This window comes from Ostrinia furnacalis, unplaced genomic scaffold (assembly GCF_004193835.3).
Source record: "Ostrinia furnacalis isolate ACB-3 unplaced genomic scaffold, ASM419383v2 OfSCF3000, whole genome shotgun sequence".
NCBI lineage: Eukaryota > Metazoa > Arthropoda > Insecta > Lepidoptera > Crambidae > Ostrinia > Ostrinia furnacalis.
This window is the reverse complement of record NW_021133239.1, coordinates 109,134-124,342: the sequence shown is the minus strand read 5'-3', so window position 1 is coordinate 124,342 and position 15,209 is coordinate 109,134. Positions and strand designations below refer to the sequence as shown.

Sequence of the window (15,209 nt, the reverse complement as noted above, 5' to 3'; positions counted from 1 at the left end):
GTAAATCAATAGTGCCTCTACCTGCCTACGTGAGTTAGTAACTGAAAAATATTTTATGCAAATGACCTTGTCTAAGATGCTTTATTAAGCAATAACAATGTAAAAAGTGATTTTATAAAAGCACTCTTTATTGTAAAATTTAATTTATCATAAATAATTATTAATTAACCAAGTTACAAATTGTGACAACGTTATAAAATTTTTAGGTCAAATAAGTTTTCCTCTTACAGGACACGACCTCTCTGAGGTTTTCCCTGCTTGAATAAAATGTTTAACGTGCAGTTATTGTTACCTTATTATTTTAATGGCGAAGTTTCATAACGATGTCTCAATTAGTCAAATTAGGTCTACAGAAAACGGTATCTTCTGAATCTCGGTCGTTCAATTATCGATTGTGACATCGTTATGTATAGAGGAGCGTCCGAGGCGATTTCAGTGCGCAACAATAAGGTTGGTTTGTTAAATTCGCTAGTATTAGAATGCGAATTTGCGCGCGGCGCACGTTCGCAAGATAAGTCAGTCAGGGTCGGCGCGGTGCCGACGGCCGGCCGTGCACCCGCTTGCGACATGCCCGCGCCGCTCCCGCCGCTAAGACCATGGACACACAGGGCATTTCATTTTTTAAACTTTTTCAAGAATAAAACGAGTAAAACTTTGAAACGACTTTGTCTTTAGTATGAAACACACAGCTACCGTCACAAGGTCAAGGACGAACAATGGTAAAGTTTACATACGTTTAGTAAACTTTAGCATGAGTCAAAAGACTTTGTACAAAGTTTTAATCACTGGGTATATGGATATGTATGACATAAGGCGTGAATAAAACAATGACGCTATAAACATAAATAAGCTTCTTCAATTATACAAATGTTGGTATGCATACCAAAAAGCTCACAACAACTATAATAGACAGGACTCAATGAGGATCAGTACTGTTGTAGAAAATTCAATAAAACTAGTATCTACGTTAATCTTTAAGACATAAGAAAGATATATCTTTTTGAATTATCCAAATCGGACCATTACTTACGAAGATATTAAGTAATAAACATAGGCCGTTTTTGCCGCTAAAAGTCAACGTACGCTAGGCCGCGTGACGTCATTATATCCGAATCGAGCGCAGCCGGCGTACTAATGGGATGGAAAATATTTTTTTCCGGCTAAACTATCAGTTTTAGAAAAAAACTTTTAATAACATTTATTCTTCAAAATAAAGTAAACTATCGACCAGTAATTTTTAAAAATAAAAATTGTGAAAAATAAGTATTGCTATGTCCAAAAACCACATTTTCATAGGATTCGATGCAATGCGGAGACGCGGTTGGGGTGAGTGTAACTTAATGATTGTTTGTATTGAACATAATAATACTTAATATGATGCTAATACCCAGTTTCTGGCCTGGGAAAAAAAACATTTAAATAATTTTTTAAACTTAAAGATAACGACTTGAATAAACGTATTTACGAGTACCTAAACTAACAGATAGTTAACAAAAAAAATTCAGTCTTTAAATCAGTCAGTTATACAAACATAAAAAAATATAGCATACTCGTAGGTGATCATTATTAGTTTTGGTTAAGATCATTACTTGCAAATCAAATTAGTTAAAAAAAGGAAAGACTAGGCCAGTCTAAACGCAACATTAACCTATTAAATAATTAAAATCTTACTTTTGTCTAAGAAAATAGGCTTTCAAGAATATTAAAGCTTCAAAATCGAAACTCGAGAATTCTCGAGCTCCGGTAATTTTTTTCTCGTCTCGAATGAAGCCAAATTTCTCGAGTTTTCTCGAGTTCGAGAAAGCTCGAGCAGAAACCCTAGATTAGCCACTCATGCAAAGAATTGATTTTTCACAAATATACCAATTAGTTACCTTTTAAAGTTTTCACTTGTCTAAGACATTTCCGAATCTTTTTATATTCAGAAAAAAATATGTAAAGTTGCTTTGATAAGCTTACAACTATAAATAAATTAACCGTTAAGCAAGATATGCAGTTGTTTGTTTGTTATAAAAATTAAATAAAGCATTTACATAAGTCCTAATAACAATACAAACTACATAAAAACTAACAAGGCCAATGGGGTCTTCAAACCTATAGCACCGGCAGACGATTTCCATATTGATGCATGCCACTGTTCAATCATGAAAATGGGTGCTATTAAATGCAAATTCTGTGCACAGGTATGCATCTACCTTCAGTTTCATCTGTAAACAACAACACGGTCATAAACCCGGGTGAAAAGATTGATGGGGTAGGGGGTTATAGTTATATTGGGGGGGCTGCGACCCGGTTGCGGCGCCCGGGTATTTTTAGTCCGCCTCCCGACTGCACCCTACACATATTTTCAATTGCATTCGTTATCGCTGTGTATGTTAGTGCAGCGACGTATGCCAGATAATCCCCTATATTACTACTTTGTTTACTCGGATCTTTCTAGAGTAAAAACAGACGATCTATTTTTGTATATGCCCGTATCTTTTAGTTATGCCTGAAGTCTTCAAAAACGATGTATCTAAGTAACAATATTTATTTTATATCAAGTGACATTCTTAAAGCTCTAGAAACATTTGATGGCAAGAGATTTATCCCTGACCTCTTGGCAGAGCTGCTGATGTAACGCAAGGTAAAATAATATATTGTGTCAAATCACCTGTTATTTGAAAGTTATGGTAAGCTCATTTTATCGACTGTCCAATTTCAGTGACTCTACCTTATATCATGGCACCTAACTACACGATGAGTTAGTTGCTAATAACTCACTTGTATTGTTCATCAGCCGACTCCCAGCTCGTAAACTTACCTGGAAACAAAGAAACTGAATCAGTGACGTAAATCTATGTAGTAACAAAACAAAAGTCAGACAGTAAACATCATATTATAACATTAACACGGTTAAACGACAATAACAATCAGAATCTAAGCGTCAGCGATAGTCATAGTGAACCTTCAATTATTGAATAATAATCAGAACAAGTCGAGTCGTTTATTTTATTAAGATATTACTTTCAAGCATAAGTAAGTCGTATAATGAATGAACTGTATTTATGACTGTAGATAGAGTACAACATTTTTAGTTATTGTAAAGCCTATTATTATCACATAGTGAAACACTTCAAGCTAGCTCAGTGCTGTCGGAGTCAGCGTATTTGCCTAATTGATCAAATATATGTAGTTCAGCCGCTCGTGTTGTGGCGTTATAAATCTTATGTCAGCGAGTTGGAGTCGAAAGTCATTCGTAGGTAGAAGGCGCTCGAGTCGTTATGTTGTCATCGTCCTAATTTTGCAGTGTCCTCGTTTTTGAGGTCAGCTTCTATCGGGGCAACGAACTCGTGCCCTTATCGCAGAGAGCGGCGCGGCGCGGGCGCGGGGCGCGCGGAATGCGCTAAGCGCTTCGCGGTAACTTTACGTTCACCTACTCTACACCAGATGGCGCTTAAATTGTAGCTTTCATGTGCAAAATTATGATTATTTTAGGAAATTGATATTTGCTTGATACCTGTTTGTTTCTCTTATAATATAACACATATTTGACTATAAATACTCTGACTTCATTGATATCACAGAGAGTTTGACTGTTCTTTATGTAGGTATATGAAAACCTGAAACAAAGGAACCTTACAAGGAAACCTAACAAATGAACAACAACTGAATATTTTCAACAAATAATGAAATTAAATGAGTCAGATGAGCTTTATTATTAAGCCACAGCAGTAGCGGCTGCGTAGTTATCAGTAGATGTTTTTCTTTTTTTTTTTCAGTAATAAACTTAACAAAATGTTTCATTAAAACAACCGAAGAGCACACGACCTAACGTAAATTACCCCGATGCATCCCTATCAGAGCGGTATAACTACGTCAGAGTGCAACCTCGTAGTATGCTCGTAGCGAGTGGCTACGCATACATGCACAATCGTAGTCGCGTTCAGCGCGACAAGTTTATTTGAGTTTTGTTTCAGAGTGCTAAAGTATATTTTAGAGTACAGAGAGGAGTGTGAGTGTACGATGCCGGGTCGACGGCCGGCATCGGGGGCAGCCTTGCTCTGTCCTCCGCGCCCTATTTCTGTCGCCACAGTACTCCCCCTCCCGAGTCCCGCGTTCCTCCCTCAACCCTCCACGTTCAAATTACTCCAAATTACACAAGTGTTAGGTAAATTTTAGAAGATGAAATGAATTGAATCTTTTAGCGATGAAAATTTGATTAGTGACAGGAAAATGCTTATTCTGTACCTCTAGTAGGAAAAACTTTCGAGTTCGTTTCGTTGCGTATTCAAAGTGTCATCGAAAAATTTTGTATGAAAAATTAAACAGCGCCCCCTATATTATAGCCGCCCTAGGGGGCGCTGTTTAATTTTTCATACAAAATTTTTCGATGACATTTTGAATACGCAACGAAACGAACTCGAAAGTTTTTCCTACTAGAGGTACTGAAAACATTTTTCTCGAAAGATTTACTTTGGTCCTTTACTTTATTAAGTGGGTAGAATATTAATCATTTCTCTGATAACAGATATTTTGAATGCCAAAATTTAATTTAATTAGTCTTTGTAGACATCCTTAATCTGATCTAAAGATAAAGTGTTATAGCCAACAAACATGTTGGAGTAAATAGCTTCAAGGTAAGAAGCCGAATACTGAAATGTGGTAGTCGGTTTGTTTATAGCAACGTTAGCAACACATTGAACCGTGAACAATATTTATTGAATGTAACACATTTTACGACAGCTTAATAGCTTGTTTCGGTAGTCACGCAAATATGGCTTATGCGGGCGAAAGTTTTTTCGCTTATTTAAAAACTTACTTATAAAGCTTCGGTCAGACATTCGGTATACTGTTGATATTTCTAATTAAAATTAAAACATGAACCTTCACAAACAGTGCGGTAACGCCTTCGTAACATGCTTCATTATTAGAGTTGTTGTTCGGCGTAGTGATGTTCTTGTGAACAGTTGTATAACATTCGATTGTAATCGAGTGTCGTCATGTTACTGCAAGTGACATCTTTAAAAAGGTCGATTCACATATACCAACGTTCGACCATCAGTATATGCCTTTGAAATGTGGTAAATCCTCTTAAAACTTAAATGTTTGTGTCGAACTCCTGCAGATAGAGATGGACATGGAAATTAGGGTAATGATTATTACTATCGGTCTTATGATTGTTACAAATAACGAAGTAGGTTTCCAATTGCTTATTTTATTATTATACATGGATGAAGTCATTCCACTGACATCAAAGCTTTAGTACCTACTATTAGTCGCGCGCAAAGCTGCGATGCTGAAAACGCAGCGCAAGTACCTAAGGACAGTATTTATTGAGTCGTATTTAAGGCTAACCTAGAGAGCATTCACCATTTCTTTGATTGTTATATGTTGTCTTATGGTATAGATCGCCCTGCGCACACACTGGGCACGGTGGTGCGCATGTGTGACGCGGCGCGAACGGCGTGTGACGCGCGCGTTGCGTCAACTTTTACTCGCACTTTCTCGCGGCGCTTGCGCAAGCAGCGCAATACTGGTTCACTCACCGACGACAACATTTCCATTACGACAAATTAGTTGTTTTCGTTATTATCTTAATCGTTAAAATTTTTCATTTTCGAAGTAACTCAAAACGATAACATTATGCAAATCGATCTAGATGTTGGAAACATAAGGATAATGTTAAAACTGATATTTATCGGTATTTATGGAATAAGCTTTCGTTATTATTAATTTACAGAACAAGCCCATGTAATATTTAACAGCAATAAATTCGCGATTTATTACGACACGACAGTTAACTTGACAAGAATTTGCTAAAATTACAGATAGTAACTGTCCAGATTGTGGTTCGATTATTTTAATCGACCTTATCATTACTGCTTGCAGGTCCGCAATCTACACAAAGAACATTCTGCGAAGTTTAATAAACAAATATCGCCAGCATTCCTAGGCAAATGGGTCGTTATTGGTACATTATGCATATAATTTTCCTGAAGTGAGTGATATATACATTTCAATGAAAATCTAGTGGTAGGTAACGGGACGATGGAGGGCAGCCGGCGGGTAGGGGGGAGCACGCGGTACGTGCCCCAGTTTCGCTCGGGTGCATGAACTCAAATGAGGTAAGGCCACCGACCGCGGCGACCGTCAATCTAAATTGCACCTTATTTTTATTTCGCGATGTCGTCATTTCGTCTGCAGGCCCATTAGATGGTATATCGTCATGAACAACCTAACTATTGATATCACATGGAGGAGTTGGGCGTGTGACGCTGGATCCAGCTGCGCTGCGACCTTCGTAATTATCGCCCTCGCGAGGTCCGACCATACTGACTGCACTCATTTAATCCACTAATGGACATAGATTACTCATCTTGTGTATTAACTAAACATACTATTCATAATTCAGCCACGAATAACAGTCAGAGAACCCTGGGGATAGAGTTCGAACTGAAAACATAGCCCTACATCCATTAGAGATTACTAATATAACTATTGCATGATTGTTCATGGCCAAATTAATCAATGAAGAAAAAATACACGCGTAATTATAGCATACTGGCTTGAATGAATTAAAAATAAATTTATATTCGCATACAAACGATATCAACGCCAACATGAATTATTTTTATCCCTTTCATATCAAGAGTTTAAAAGCGAAGTATGCATGAATTTACTTAAACAAGATGTGGAATTATAAATACAAACAGAGAACTAAAGAATTTTGCTTAAATAGTGTTTTGCATTATGTATCTATAATCAATCGCTTTGTTTGTGTGTATAGTGGTGGGACACGTTCATAAAATATAAAATTTTTACTCCACGACCTATTTTTGTTAACAATACCTACATATAATGCAAAATTCTCTAGAATAAATGAAAATTTTCCAGTCCCGCATAATTTACATTTGGACGGACGATATTCTACTAGATAGATACAACCCCTCATGAAAATGTTATTTTATGTAAAAAATAAACATTTGAATATATTTTCGCAGAATTTACCATTTATTACAAATTAAAAATAAATTAAAATAGATGCAAAACCTTGAATTCATTGAATTACTAAAATAATGAACTCGCCATTTTGTAGGAAGTTTTTTTAATTTAAAATGTTTTTTCAATTTTAACGTTTCTTGTTAACTTTATTAGATAATTCCAGAAATGTCGCAGGTTGTTTTCACCTCAAAATACGTTTGAAGAGACTCATAAATAATTCTATTGTGTGTATATAGGTCACGTCGACTGGACGTGTAAACATCTGTAGGTACCGGAGCGCCGGCATAATCTCAACATGAGCGATTCCGTCAAAATCTAGGCCGATCATAATACAGCGCTATTGTTACATATTTATCTAAACACCCACATCGCCTGTAAACATGTAAAACATTTTGTTCCTAAGTGTACACCAATGACGTCATCAGTTTATTCTTGAGGGCATAATTTATAAGGATTATAAGACAGTTGACACCAAAACGTTGTATTTACATGTATAATATTTTAACATGCACTTACTGCAACTTTTTCGAAAGCGTTGAGAATTTAGTGTGTTTTAGTAAGCCTTAAAAGAAACGTTGATTTCCGTGAGAGCTGAGACATGGTTAATTATGATGGAAAACTTTGTTATTGTCTATCACACTTTCAAATGAACGTTAAGTTTCGTATTTATTTACATACATTGATTCAGTAACGAAGGATTACGCTAAATGCTACAATGCGTGTAATCGAAGAAGTAAACAACCTGCAAGTGGAACAATAAACTCCATCAAGAACGCGCGATAATTTTGTTCGATAGTTAAATAATTATCTCATTATGTTTTCGTACTGATAGCCGGTTAATGATATAGCTTATTGCTGATTGCATTTGCATACACTGGAGCAAAAAGCTGAGTAGGGCTGTGAAACCACTTACAGTTCGTAATTTCAATTCATGAAAATCAATCACTCTTTAAAGTTTCTTCAGAACTGAGGTGATTAATATTCTGTGTTCTAGAGTTATCTCAAAGTTATTCCTCAACTGAATCGCTCTTTAATCTTGGAAGTTATTACTTCGCCAATACTGAATCGAGGCGACTTACTTGACCTACTTGTTGCTTTGTGACATGACGTGACGCCAAGGATAACTCACCCTTGTGCTACAATAATGTGATATCAACGAGCCATTAGAGCACCAGCGACATGCTATGTACTCGTATAATGTTTCAGAAAACAATCAAGATGCATAGATGAGTATTTTAGTAGTAGTATTGTAGTGAGCATAAAATGGAAACAAAACTCTTGACTGGTTATTTTCAGAATAATGAGTACCAACTGTTCACATTTTTAAACAAAATCCAATACTTAGGAGGTTTTTTTTAAATAAATTTAATCATACATTACACATCATACATCCTATGACTGGGATTATTTAATGATAGGTGCTTGACCAACCTTGGAAATCAATAATTAATCATTATTCAGACGCGAAACCAAACCTTTCCATACACACACACAAGAATGGTATCTGCGATATCTATGTACCAATTATACATATTTGCAGTGATGCAGTGCAGTTTAGTCGTGGTTAGAGCATGTCAGTGGAGGTTAGCCCCGCCGCCCGCGCCCGCCGCGCGGTGCAATAAACTCTGCAAGGTTGCCCCGCAGGCAACAGTTACGATACCCGCCCTTCTCCAACAACTATTTTATTTTATTACTCCGCTGTCATATCAATACGGAGCCCGAAGGTCTCACGGATTATACACCTCGGTGTCACAAACATTGCAATTTTCATCGCGAATTTTCATTTAAATGAAAAGTCAATTCTTGTTCAGTAAGACTGTGAATAAGATTATGATATCTTTCATGATTAAATTAAATGCTTGAAATGAAAAGCTATTATTGTTCTTTAAACTTAGATAACATGACTCAAATAATTAGGTTCAGAATTTTTTATCAACTCTAAAGCTAAAGTCGTAAACAAGGCCAACCATGGAACTTTAAGACACTTATTTCTTTTAGGAATTAAAAGCGAAGAAATATTAATCATGTATCACAATTTTATACTAAATATTACTAAATTATTTGAAAACATCGAATATTTCAGTCGCGATTCTCATATTTCAGTATGAAACGCTCTACGCCGAGCTGCCTTATACCGCCATCTAGCGGTGAGTAGCGTAACTAACTTTCGCAAGCTCTAGAATCTTGGCTCTACATTCTAAGCTTTTTTGCAAACAGAAAATAAAACGACTATAACTTTGATGAAACTAATTTTAAAATGACCTCATTATTTTAATTAAATATTTCTAATGCTTGGTAACTACATTTTTGTAACAATCATAAACAGTCGTCGAAAGTTTCTATTACACACTTAATTTTAGATGAAAGCTTTTGATATCCATTTACACCTGTTAATCACACATGCTATGAAAATAAATGATTTCAATTATTTGGCCCAATAACCGCCAGTTTAACTTTATAAAGTTTATAACTGTACCTAACCCTAATTTAACATGTTTATGAGAGAATATAGATTAATAGACATAAAGATGCTTTGTAATTCGAAACGAATACGCTATTGATGACAGTAAACAAGGGCACATACTTTGAATATGTCACACGCAAGATAGTGTAAAAATACACGTGTAATGCGAAGGCAACAAACAAAATGAGTCAGATCGTCGTTTGTTTCTTGCAATGGGGAGCGACGTCCGGTGACGCACTCTGTATGACGCCGCGGCACGGCTACGGGCTACAAGCGGCTACGTAGCCACACGCACTCCACTCGACACGAACAAAATGACACGCGCGCTCTGACGTTCGCCTCGGCCGACTTGCCGAAATAACTGACACCGCTGTGTATACTACAAATTCAATTAGTCTAATTAGTTTATTAACAAAATCATTAGTAATCCGGACAGCATTGAACACGGTTAGCGCCACTGATTTAAAACCAATCAAACACACTAAAATTCAGATCCTAGTCACAATGAACACGAGGCAAATGCCTCACAGTAGATGTTACGATTTTATGTCACCGCAACAATTAATACGAATGGCAAACAAGTTACATCTTCAGTACCTCTAGTACGAAAAACTTTCGAGTTCGTTTCGTTGCGTATTCATAGTGTCATCGAAAAATTTCGTATGAAAAATTAAACAGCGCCCCCTATAATTATAGCCGCCCCAGGGGGCGCTGTTTAATTTTTCATACAAAATTTTTCGATGACACTTTGAATACGCAACGAAACGAACTCGAAAGTTTTTCGTACTAGAGGTACTGATACATAAACAAATATTTACCTATACTAGTAGTCGTAAACAATGTTGGTGTTCATCTATTGACAAGTGAGGAGCCACAATACTTTATTACTGAGGTCCGGTATTAGAACTCTCTTTTATCATTGACAAACTTTGTTATCACTCATTGTTAATGAGTCATTAATAATGCATGTCACAGGATTTTAAAAATATCTCAATAAATACATACACTCGAAAAAACATAACCCTCCTTCTGGCGCAGTCGGGTAAAAATAGACAATCCGAGTTTAAAGTCTCTACATTTACTGGTTACGTAGACTTGAATAGCCTGGCAGGTCAGGTTACAGACTGTTTCTTGTATGGAAATAAATCAATCAATATCCACACTACTGGTTTGCATATCGCGGTTAAATTATTTATTGCGGCTTTTAAAAATGTAGGAATAATGTAAGGTCTTGTAACTTACTCGCACTACGTTTATTATTAACTTTGTTACTGTTAACCTTAAGTTTATTTATACCACTTATTTTATAAAGTGCGAAATAGCTCTTGTTACTATTCCATAATACAGATAACGTAATAAAAATCGGTATGTAATTGCGATTCTATAAAATTGCTAATTAATTCTTTTACCACACTCTTTTTCTAATACGGACCTTTCAGCGCCATCTATTGCAGTTTAACAAGACTACGTACTTAGACGGCCGAGCAGATGTAGCGCCGCCTAGCGGAATTTTCCTGAACAAAGAAGGCTTTTCGGGGTGAACGTTACAAAGAAGGTTGCGAGACCGCTACTAGATACCGCTGTACGTTTTAGCGTATACAGCGCCATCTATGATTTTCTTGAAATGGTAACTACATTAGGTGGTGGTTTTGATACTTTCTGAAAAATAGCGAAGATTGAAAATTTGCCGCCGATTTTACAGATAAACAAGGATTTGGATTACAAATCAAAGAAAATAGCTAGTACTTATTCACTTAATTTATATAGAGTCACCTGCCTGCCTATAGCCTGATAATTTGCGTACCTTGCAGTTGGAAGTTTGAATTCCGGTAGAGACAAATGTTAATAAGGAATAGGTATAATGAAGTGCTGCTGTATGTATTCCAAGATCTTAAATTATTGTATAGTGATGATGTCAATGTCGTCGATGACGTGACATCGCTATCACTATCAATGCGTCAGTTAATTGGTGGTGTAATTGTTTTAATGCTGTAATTGTCGAATATTCTGAAACGAACTAAAGGAAAATTTAAGCTACTTGAAGTTGATTTTTAGTTTTATCACACGGTAAATTAATTTAAAATAACAAGAAGAGAGAGAAGAATGAGAAGTAGGCTTTTAAAAAGTTTTTGAGATTTGAACATGTTGAAATTTATAACGTAGCAGGTATTTCGTGTACCTTCAGTATTTCAGTAGGTATTCAAGTATTTCAGGAAAATTTTGTATCTATTATTCTCAAAACAATCTGTACACATACACTGACTGACTGACTGATGACGCACAGTTTAGAGACTCACTTTGGCACGTAGTTGGCTTCTTCCGAGAAATAGAGGAGCGCTAAGAAAATGTTTTTAACACTCTAAGGGGGTGAAACGGGGGTCCAAAGTTTGTATAGGGAAAAAAGATAACTTATTCGGAATCCTTCCCTAAAAATGGAAAATGGAAGAAAAACGATATTATTAATTATTATCGTACTTACTGAACTTTGAAAACTTCGCAATGAAATGATTTCTCTTCAGAGCTAATTATAATTGAACCACTCTACACGAATAAAAAATCTAGATTTTCGTGCCCGCAAGTTTGTGTTACCTACGAGTACCTACTTGTATATTTGCTCATTTTCATTCCTATCCAAATACTGGAGGACAAAAGGACGTCAGGTAGGTAATAAAATTACGCAAACATTTCCCGTCACGACATGCTAATTACCGCGATTTGGCACATTCGCGTCGCGTTCATTATTTGTCTATGCTTAAATTATGCAGGATTCTATCGTAAATAACTACGTAATGTAACCTCCAGCCGACTTTCGGACTATCGTCCGGAACAAACTCACGACTGACCTACAAACAGTCGCGAACATCGAATGATAACGTTATCTCTCCTTCTCTCGCTTGCGACGGCAGAGCGGTGGGGAAGAGACGGCGAATCTCGTTACGATGACGAGCCTCCGTTCTCAATGTCAAGTTCACCGATATTATTAGTTCTCAATGCCACAAAACACACGCAAGCATAATGGCGGCTCTGGTCAGGCGAAAATATACTAACAACGATTTTCTCGGAATAAAAAGTCAAGTTAACATCTTGGATAACTTTTTTTCACGTTACGTAAAAACACATGTGGTTTTCATACAGATCCGAAGATAACAATGAACGTATCATCGTTGTTATTTGTTCATAATTATTTCTGTTGTTTTAAGATACTTATCTACATAGACTCTTACCTACAAAAACATGATATTTGTGCACTTACCTACATCAATAAACTTGCAGTTACACTAAGATAACTTTGATGTGTCGCTTTAAAGGTGACCAGAATATGAATATTTATTAAGACTAACGATTGCAGCCAGTTTTCGGCAGTTTAATTATATTATCTATCTAGAGTACAAAAACCTTACATTGGGGACACGTTTAACAATAATATGCAGTTGTAGTAAAATAACTTAGATGTTTTCGGCAGTTTAATTATATTATCTATCTAGAGTACAAAAACCTTACATTGGGGACACGTTTAACAATAATATGCAGTTGTAGTAAAATAACTTAGATGTTAAATGTTGTTTTTAAAGGTATACATGAATATATCAATTCTGAATGAAGTCTTCAGCCACTTTTCATTTAGGCCTCGGAACTTTCGAACTCGTTCGTACTTTTCAAGGTTAACACAACAAAAAGCTAATTTTATTCCGAGCATCCCTAAAAGGTTTCACATTATTATTTCGGGTCAAAGCCTTCGTCGTAACTTTTTCATGATGAATATAGGTAGGTACTATAATGCTTATTAATTCGGGATTCGACATAACCTGTAAAAGTATGTATAAATATTTCACAATTACCGCTTAGTCTTCTTACGTACCTATCGAATCAGCTACAGTTACGTCAGTGACAGGTCTATGGTAGTTTTAGCCAAATGGCAGTATTCCAGACTTAATCTGCTAGACATTTTGTATGGTTTCTAGTGATCTTTCATATTGAAGATTCTGTGTTAAATCATACCGTGCCTATGTTACTTACGTAATAACAAACCACAACGATATGAAAAAAACATCGTGTAACCTAACAAGCAATTGTTTGTAACATTTGTATTTTTTCGTATCTTATTTAAAACTAGCAAGCTATACCTACATGAAATTGAATAAAATCAACTCGTCTGGTCAGCAGCAGGCCAAGTCCTCCATTTGACTCTTGTAAATTAGGCTCGTGCTCCTGCACTAGAGTAGAGACTAAATGACAATGATGATGACGAGTGTTTTAGTTAAAGACGTCTCTATTTCAGTCAAAAGATAAAATAATGAGTAAATTAATAATATCGATGTCATGACTACATAGTCAGCAGTAGGTATCTGAAAACTGAAATCATTGTTGAAAATAACTCTTGATTTTCATGGAAAGTTAAAAAGTATGTTCGTTAGAAAACTAAGAGTCGTGATACTCGCATATTTTATGCCTGTTACAATGATTTTATACTATATGCTCTTTTTAGAATTTCAAAGTTGAAAATAATTTCCGTTAAATCATATGGCTGTCTGAATGCAGAGAAAAATGGAGTCATTAGACGAGTATTCAGTAAGAGATCTCGACGCAATCTCAAACCTTGTCTATTACTATAAATGAAGATGAACTTCTCGAGGTCCCCTACACCTACATAATACATCCGGAAATACCGCAGATCCAACTGCATTGAAATGGGTTAGAGTAATGGAAAGCAGCTCTAGGTATCCGAAGGAAAGTCCGATGGTTAACAACAAATGTATTAATAAGAAGTCTAGTGCTTTTAGTAGTTCCTCTAACGTGAATGTGGCTGTTTGTCCAATTTTTCCCCCATCTGCGTTATTGTAGTATCTTCGACATTGCAAATACCTAAGACCTACATAATATGTATTTATATTTCTGACTAGCGGCCGCCTGCGACTTTGTACGCGTGGACCCTGTTTTACCCCTTCAGGGGTGGAGTTTCGTAAAATCCATTGCTAGCATCTATAGAGCATACATTTTAAATGTCAACTCTCTTCAAATACATTGAGTTTAAATTGACTCTATGTTTTATTTAGAAAATGTTTGTATGGCAAGAAGAAAAGGGCTCTTTTTAGGGGTTTCCCGGAAATTATTCGAATTTTTCTCACCGTAAAAACCATCCTTGGATTTCAACGAACATTTAAAAAAAATAATGGGTAAAATTGGCCACACGTTGATGAGTTATGCGCTTACCAACACATTTTGTGATTCATTTTTATAATATAGGACATTCTCCTCTTTTTCATTGTCATCAATTGCTTTAGTTAATGCCTTAATTTAATTATACTTGAATTAAATATCCCGTTTAATTAAATGAATTTATATAAATTTTCGACTATCGATAAATTCCCAAAGCATCACTGCCCGGAATGCTAGAAACGCGGAACGGCGATGGCCATGACTCACGCCGCCCTTGCCCGATATTCAACTCCCTGGCTCTCAAATTAAATTTAAACATCGAAAATTTTATTTATATGTAGTTAATCATAGGCGGAAAATATTTATTCATTTTTGCTAATTGACTACCTCCTGACTTTATAAATAAGGGATAAATTAAGATTTCAGTTTTAAAGGTAATAAATAAAATTATGAATATCCCGTAAAATTACTGATAAATCCGGATTTTAAAAGTGGATGATTCACGCTGCGCCTAAACTCCAAAAGCGGGTTCAGCGCTTCTCTGATAATGATCGTTATGGTTGTGTTGGTACCTTTAGAATATCGATACCTCGAGGCATTTTTA

General features: G+C 36.0%; 1 protein-coding gene across 1 annotated transcript in view; it reads right to left on the bottom strand.

Annotated features, from left to right (window-relative positions):
* The window catches only part of Eip75B (Ecdysone-induced protein 75B), a 111,289-nt gene that overhangs the window by 59,896 nt on the left and 36,184 nt on the right, over window positions 1-15,209 (bottom strand). The gene's annotated exons all lie outside the window — the stretch shown is intronic.